This window comes from Chaetura pelagica, unplaced genomic scaffold (genome assembly GCF_000747805.2).
Source record: "Chaetura pelagica isolate M959 unplaced genomic scaffold, ChaPel_1.0 scaffold596, whole genome shotgun sequence".
NCBI classification, from domain to species: domain Eukaryota; kingdom Metazoa; phylum Chordata; class Aves; order Apodiformes; family Apodidae; genus Chaetura; species Chaetura pelagica.
In genome coordinates, this window is record NW_009953725.1 from 1018275 (window position 1) to 1026395 (window position 8121).

Consider the following 8121-nt stretch of genomic DNA (forward strand, 5'->3'; position numbering starts at 1 on the left):
TCGCCGCCGCCGCTTCCCGCGGCAAACTGCTGAAGTCGCAGTCCCAAAGTCCCGGAGCCGCTCGCCGTGCCGCTAAACTGCTGCATTTCCATGGTCGGCAAACCGTCGCGCCGCAGCCACGGTCCCGAAGCCACGTGCTGCCGCCACCGCCGCCGCTTCTCTTTGTCGGGGGCAACCTGCGCTTGGAGCCCCGGCTCACCTCCGCTTCGCTCCAGCCAGACCCAGCTCATCCTATCTTCGCCACAGCGTGGTGAGACAATTCCGGCTACCCCAGCTTATAGGGGAAAGTATAATCCTGTCTTACCTGCACACAAATCGCGACCCTATACGGGAACTGCGTCGGGCATATTTCTCCCCCCTCCTTCCATCACTTAAATAGGTAAATAAGGTGTGTAACTAAGGTGTTCCCATATATATTTCATGTGTTTTAATATTTAATGTGTTTTAAACTCCTTTTGAACCTCCTGCCCCAAATTGCTTTGTTTTCCCCACAATAAACCGTGCATTTCATAAATTCTAATTGGGGATTGGCTGCTGTTATTGGAAATATTAGTAAGCACTGAGCAAGTTATTCATTCGAAAAGTCAGGGCCAAAGATCCTGCTCCTCTGTGTGAGGCAATACCCACGTGTGGATCTCTCAGCAAATCCTGATAAGCTTAATACACTCCAAAAAGGAGATATAATACGTCGCGGATCGTGACACTTGCTGTCCGTGTAACCAGTTCTCAACAGCCAGTTTCTCGCTCTAGTGAAGTCTTTATGTGTTGTTTTTGTCCCAATGTTAGGGATAAATGTTCCTTTTCTGATGAAAAACCATGTTGGTATTCATGACTGTTTCACTTACGGTATCAATGTAAGGAAGAGTGAAGTAGGTAGTAAAAGTGAACTGTTACTTTTAAAGACAGGCTAACTGAATCAGTGGTGGTTTTTCTAGGATACAAAGAATTAATAATTGAATGTCTGTAATGAGAGACTGCTGCATACCTCAGGACTGCAGGAACCATGCTCTTTCTAGTATCTTATTCATACAAGAGCAAAGTAATTGTTTTGTTTCAAAAATCCTGAGGGCTATGGATGTGCTTATGAGTCTACACATGCAGAGTAGTGGTTTGACCAGGATACATGAATTTTTTAATATTTTTTTTTTTCAGGATATTCACGTTCTTCTTGTGAAAAATATCAAAGAGGAGTCTCGTGTACTTTAAAGTATGCAAAGTATGCTGGCTTGCAAAGTAGAATGCGTTAGCACTATAACTATGATTTCCACATCTATAGCTAAGGTCTGATAAAATCAAATTACTAGAATTAGGTAAAAAAATAGATTACTTCTCTTGAATCCTATTTGCTCTTGTATTACTCTAGCAAAGCAATTTTGTTGGTGCTTAATAGAAGCTCTACAATATGTTGTGTTGTGATACAGTGGTTAAAAATTTTCAATTAAAAGGTGTAATGGAAAAATTTCTGCAAAATATTTTTCCTTTGAAGCTTGTTTATTCTTTCCAGCTGTGATGTAACTGAACAGCAATTTTTTGTGTCTGAGAAGTTAATATGATACTGATACTTATGAATAAAATATTGCAGGATAAAAGCTGCCCCCATTCCTGCAGTTCCACACGTTCTGATTTTGTGCTACATTCTGCAATGAAGACACAATACTAAAAATTACTGATAAACTAAATACTAGTTGAATGATAATCTGGCTAAATAACAAATAGGTGCATTTGCTACCTGTTTTGCTTGATTTAGCCGTCTTTATTTAGTGGCACAATCACAACTGTTGACTTTGATAATAGATGAGGGCAAAATTATAATCTAGTTCACCGTTATGAAATGCTGGTTTTAATTTAGTCTCTAAGTTTTATAGTGGTATGTCTATTTCTTGTGTGCCAGCTGAAGTATGGTGGGCAAGAGGAATCTTTCCTGCACATATGCATAAAATGCATATTGAACTTCTCTGAAAATTGTAGCACCATCTGATGAATTTATCACACACCTTTGAACTTCAGAAGCCATCTCTGAGGCTTCTAGTCCTGGATTCCAAATGTCTTGGGATTTTTCTGACACATCTAGCAAAATGAAAACAAGTAATAATATGGTAGGGCATAACGGTTTTGTTGGAATTAATTGAGTTTTTTTATATACTGTCTACTTGTTTATGGCTTCACTGTTGACCATGAGACTGAATTGTCCTGCAACCTTGCGGCTGAGATACTATTTTCAATACTTCAGTGTATTCCCTCTATATCTAGATTTGTAGGCAGAGCTGGTAGCTGCCAAAACTTTCTTCTGCAAGAGCATGTTTTGACTTACTAAAAACTTAGGCAATTTAGCTGTCTTAACAGTTGAAATTTTTGTGTCAGTTTATGCCTGGAAAATGTCAGGGAACTCTGAGCTGTTTGGTCTTTTGAAAGAGGAGTATCCTCATTTTTTCTGTTCTGAAATTTCTCAGCTCTTTATTTGAGAACCTTTGTGGTTCCTGTATGGAGTTTAACATGGACTTGCTGGTGGATGGAGGAAAGGGTAATTCCCATGAGGTATCAGAAATAGGTTGCTTAGTGTTTCTATAGATGTGCTGGCATTTTACTGAGCTATCATTAACCAAAGATCTGTGTATGGGGTACTGAGATTGAGTCTTGGCAGAGTCTCTACTATTTGCAGTGCTTGTCCCACTCTAGTGCCCTTCTGTGATGATGGAAGGGACTGTGCATGTATTGCCACCACAGTAAGCTCAGCATTGGCCTTGTCAGGCTTGCAAACTGGGAGGGCCTTTTTTTGTTCACACTGGTTACTTAAACAGAGGATAGAGACAGGCTGTCCTTTGTTCCCAATGCCCTGCTAATGTTGCTGCAGTAGTATAAAAAAGCAGGATAAAAAAATCAAACTTCAATACAATAGTGTAAATAGTTGAAGGCAGATAGGGAGAATTCATGGAGCGGGAACGGGAATAAACAAAGGGACCAGATTCTGAAAAAGGGATTTGTTCACAGTGCTCTGCAGAACCCAGGATGCCTGAGGCACAAATTTTTTCTAGTATAAGCAAATGGCTGTGAAATGTACCAGCAAATTACTGGCTGGTTGCCTTTAGGAACAGCTATTCCTGTTGCCAGTTACTGCATGAACTGAAGGAGCAGTCATCTTTATTCTCCCAAGGATCCAGACCTGCTGTACAAATTGAAAGTCTGTTACATGTGATGAATTGTAAAAATTGTTTGCCTTCTTTTTTTTAATTTATTTTCTTTTTCCTGTTTTCAGATTTGTCACTTAGAAAAAAAACGTTTGTGTGTTTGTGTGCATTGAAATTTTTATGCTAGATTAAGGTTGCGAAATGAGGTATATAGCCAATGCCAGAATTTTCCCAGAAGAAACACAATGCTTGAAGCTTCCTTATTTGTTTCATACAAATCTAGTCACTACAGGAACTGTGGGAAGGAATCACCATAATGACTCTCTGGGATACACAGGAGTTAAAGCGAGAAAGAATAGACATGAGGCACTGCTTTCCCAAAGGGCATTTCTTGACACAGTACTCACAGTTGATGGCAATGTCATGCTGCATTATTGAGGATAAAAGGCTCAAGGAACAATGTAACAGAACAAAATTATCTTTGAAAAGTTTCAATGTCTAAAAGTAGCCCACTTCAATCTGTGTCACACCCTTTTGGCTGTGAACACACACAGTGGACATGAGTAATAAATTAAGCAGTTACCTTGGTCCAGTCCTGGTGTGGCAACCAAGGTGACTTGAATGACCCTTTTGTTTCCCTTGAAGGTGAAAGGTGAGTGAAAGCAAGAACCGAATTTAAGATTTTAAAAAAAAATTAATATTTTTTTTTAGCTGAGAAGGAGGAGAAGCCGAGAATAAAGTTGTTTTGTTTTGTTTTGTTTTTTTCTGTTTTCTGTTGGCCTATTGAAATTGCAGTAAGATAAATTTCTGTGCTGAATACCTCTTTTTTTTGTCAGTTCAGGTTGTTATGGTCTGACGGGACAGGAACTAATTTCATGGCATTGATAAAGTCCCCTCTGATGGCCAAGACAGAAGGCATTACTTAGGACCCTGAGGAAGTCCAGGGGCAATATAGACCTGTTGGATGACTTCAGTATTCCTTCCCATTTTCTGCCATACCCTATAAAATGCCAGAAGGGCAGGAAAGTTTGGCCGTGGTTCCTTTCTCTCTTCTGGCAGACATCTTGGAAGGTTGCTCCTGGCGCTCTGCCTTCAGCTCACCATCTGCTCTGCAGAATTCAACTCCATCCATTGCTGAGAAAAGTCCTGGCCCTTTTTCCCGTGTCAGCTCTGCCACAAGGGACCTCCAGACTCGTATATCAGCTACAATTAACATTGGGTTTTGTGTGTGCATGTGTACATATACTTTTTTTATATATACTTTTAATGTCTTTCCTACTTATTCCTGTCCCCTCCTTGCTCCACTAAACCTGCTCTAGATCTAATTGCTAGTCTTTTAAGTCTCTCCCTTATTCCCATTTTTATCTTTCCATAGGAGGATAGGGTTGAAATAACAGCAATTCTCTGTGTTTTGATTTGCCCTGACCACCAAATGGAGACATGGAGGACAAATGGAGGTGTTAAGTTCTCTTGAAGGACCAGAGCCATTCTGTTCTCTGCCTGTCCACTTTTGTAGCTTGCACTTCAAAGTCTTTCACCAAAAAGCAGAGGAAAGTGAGTTAATATTTTTCTTCCAACACCAAGTACACAAGTAGAAAAAAGGACAAATTCCTGTCTTCCTTTTACAGTCATGTGGAGCTTAGGTTCAAAGCACAGAGATCTAATGGAGGAAGCAGTTCAATGTCTCCAGTTCTGTATGCCAGACTTTGGCATACACAAGGGACCTTGCCTAATGAGTGTTAATTTCATATTAATAATATCTGACAGAGTTAGTGTACAGGTGCTCTTGCTCAACAATTTAGTCAAGTAGCTAGTTATTCACATGCCCCAAATTTTCAATCCTCAATCTTAATTTAAGGGCAATATTTGCAGTTGAAAAATCTAAAAAAAATTTGTACTTTATTGTCATTGGAACAGTATATTCATGAATAGAAAACAGTATTCATCAGAAATGAATAAATGACCAGCCTGCATTAGATATCAATCTACTTGATTTCACTGTTTTATTGAAATAAGAAGAAATGGAGTTGTAGGTTTCTTCATGAATGAGTATGTTAAATATATAATTTATGCACAACATGTTTTTGATTCAATAAGGAAGACACCAATAAAGCTGACCTGGGAATGGCAGAGGGTAAATAAGGCAAATTAGATTTCAATGGAAATTATTTTGGGGACTTAAGCTCTAGCAGTAGAATGAGATGCGTAGTTTTATTAATTAATTAACACATGGAGGTGTTGGAGCGAGTCCACAGGAGGGCCACAAAGTTGATCAGAGGGCTGTAGTACCTGCCCTATGAGGACAGACTGAGAGAATTGGGGCTGTTCAGCCTGGAGAAGGCTCTGTGGAGACCTTGTAGTGGCCTCCCAGTGCCTACAGAAAGCTGGGGCGGGCCTTTTTACTAGGGCTTGTAGTGACAGGAAATTGTTTCAAAATGAAAGAGGGTAGATTCAGGTTAGGCATTAGTAAGAAATTCTTTCCTGTGAGGGTGATAAGGCAACAGAGCAAGTTGCCTAGCAAAGTTGTGGGTGCCCTCTCCTTGGATGTGTTCCAAGCCAGGTCAGTTGGGGCTCTGAGCAACCTGGACTAGTGGGAGTTTTCCCTGCCCATGGTAGGGGTATTGTATTTAAATTATCATTGGTGTCCCTTCCAACCCAAACCATTATATGATTCTTTGATTTTCAAAGAACAGGCATCCCAACCCCTGCAATCAAAGGACGACCATGTCTTATGGAAATACCATGCCTCCTCTCTCTTCTTCCTGCTCTCTGTATTGTGTACACTAGAAAAACTGACTCCTCTCTACAATTTTTCTAGTGACTAAAAACATTTAATAGGGTGTCTTTATTATAAGAGAGAGAATACATTTGCATAAGTGGAAGAGAAACATTCCCACGGAAACATCATTGCTTTTCCTCAGAGTTCTTCCCCCTTCGAATTCATGCCAGTTTTGGAGTTCAGGATGGACTGGCAAGAAATAGTGCCAAATAGCTGATGAGCTGTCTTCCTAGTGTGCCCTACCTACTATGATCTGGAAGATACCTTGTCACTCTTGTGTTTCTGTGGTCTCTCTGTGGATTTTATATTTATCATCTGGCTTAAGACTTGACATGAGACAAGCTGACTATGTTCTGTTTCACTTGTTAATGTGCAATGTCTGTAGGGTCTGTAGTTATGGAGCAGCTCTATTCCAGCTAATGAAATGGATGTTGGATTTGGAAGTTGTGTATTTGGAGAATACTGCATAAAGAAGTGGCTGGAAGACACAGTGATGAGTACTGCCGTAAGCTAAAAAAAAATAATGACTTTTGCAGTAGTCTCACTTTCAGCCTTGTCATCCATAGATGGAACACAACAACATGGCACATGACATTGTGGCAGGAGCTCACAAGTGTGTGATTTGGGGCAGGTGTCCAGACAACTGATTTTTTTGTTTGTTTATTTTGCTTGGTTTGGTTTTGGTTTTGGTTTTGTTTGTTTGTGGGTTTGGGTTTGTGTGGTTTTGTTTTGTTTTGTTTTGTTTTTTTCTCCTAAGAATATTTAGTGAATGTGACACCATGTAAGCTGGTTCATTAAGTATATTTTAAAAACGAAAGGTCTGATAAATGGTACATTGTCACATAACACAAAGAGCTACATGGATAGAATTTTTCAGTAGCTCCTTTCCAAGAAGCAGAAGCTACATGATACTTGCTGTAAATGGAGGTAAATCTTTGCAGATACAACTTCAAGCTCTAGACTGTGGTGTATCACCTTAAGATTTTGGAATAATCAGGAAAGAGCCTGTGTCTTGGAAAATTCACCATCATTTGATGGCTTCCATGGCTTCTGATACTGACTGTCAGGCGTGTGCACATAGACCTCAACCTCTACCCACAAGCATGTCATTAGGGTGCATTGCTCTCAACTTCCAGTGCTTTCTTCTCTGGCACTCCTTCAAAGCTAATAATAGGTACTTTATGAAGAATAAACATAAAACAGTATTGTAGACACTCTTGTTGTGAAATGTCCATTAAATTAACTGCTGGAATAGTAGTAAGAAAATTAATGTTAGTTAGTTATGTTTTAAAAAGACACAGGAAGCCAATTGAGAAACCCCAGGTGGGTAATCACTTGCTATCAGAATTACTAATTTCATTATGTGTTTCAAAGGAAAGGACACAACAGCCACTGAGGAAGGCTCTGGAAGAAAACAACACTGATATGTCAGTCCAATAGATTTCTCAGTGATTAAAAGCAAGTGACCTTAGTGATAAGTTAAAAAGTTTCCAATTGAAAAGGAGATGTTACATCTGTGCCAGCAAGGAGTTCTACACAGCTATGATTGCTGGGGAGAGTGACAAAAAGTGTTGGTACACCTCACCAGATGGGTGATGTCACAGGTGTATTCACAAGTTTTTCAAATTCCCTAGCTTGTTCCCCCCGCTTCCCTGCCCAAGCCGTTCTCTTACCTTAGCAGTCAAGGATGAAATGACAGTTCAGGTCTCAGGCATGCACATTTCTAATCCTCTCATGGTGATGTAGTGAAAGAGCAGGTCTGACTCCTAGCAAATACTATTGCAGAAGTTTGTTTCAACTTGTCTGACAGTACTTGTGGAGGAAGGACAAGAGTTCCCTTTTGCCCACACAGAGCAACACCAGATTATTCAAATGCAGGATGGGAGTCCAAAGCCCTTGCTAAGCACTGCATAGCACTAATGCGAGAGAGCTGGCTGAATGAAAGCTATCCATTTTGGCCTAATGAAAATTATAACAATACAGCAATTAAATCTTAGTTCTGCTATGAGAACAGTCTCTGGCATCCCTTAACTGTTGTCAGGCCATGTAATCCTTTTTCTCTAGTGAATTATGTGGTATTCTCTATGGCAGAAACACTGCTTCACATTTTGCTACCTTTGTTTTTATCTGGATTTTGTGTTTTATGTTTTGCATATAGCCCTTAGCCAATAGAATTTCCTTACAAGGATCTCTCCCTTTTTGTCTGGTGCTCTCTTT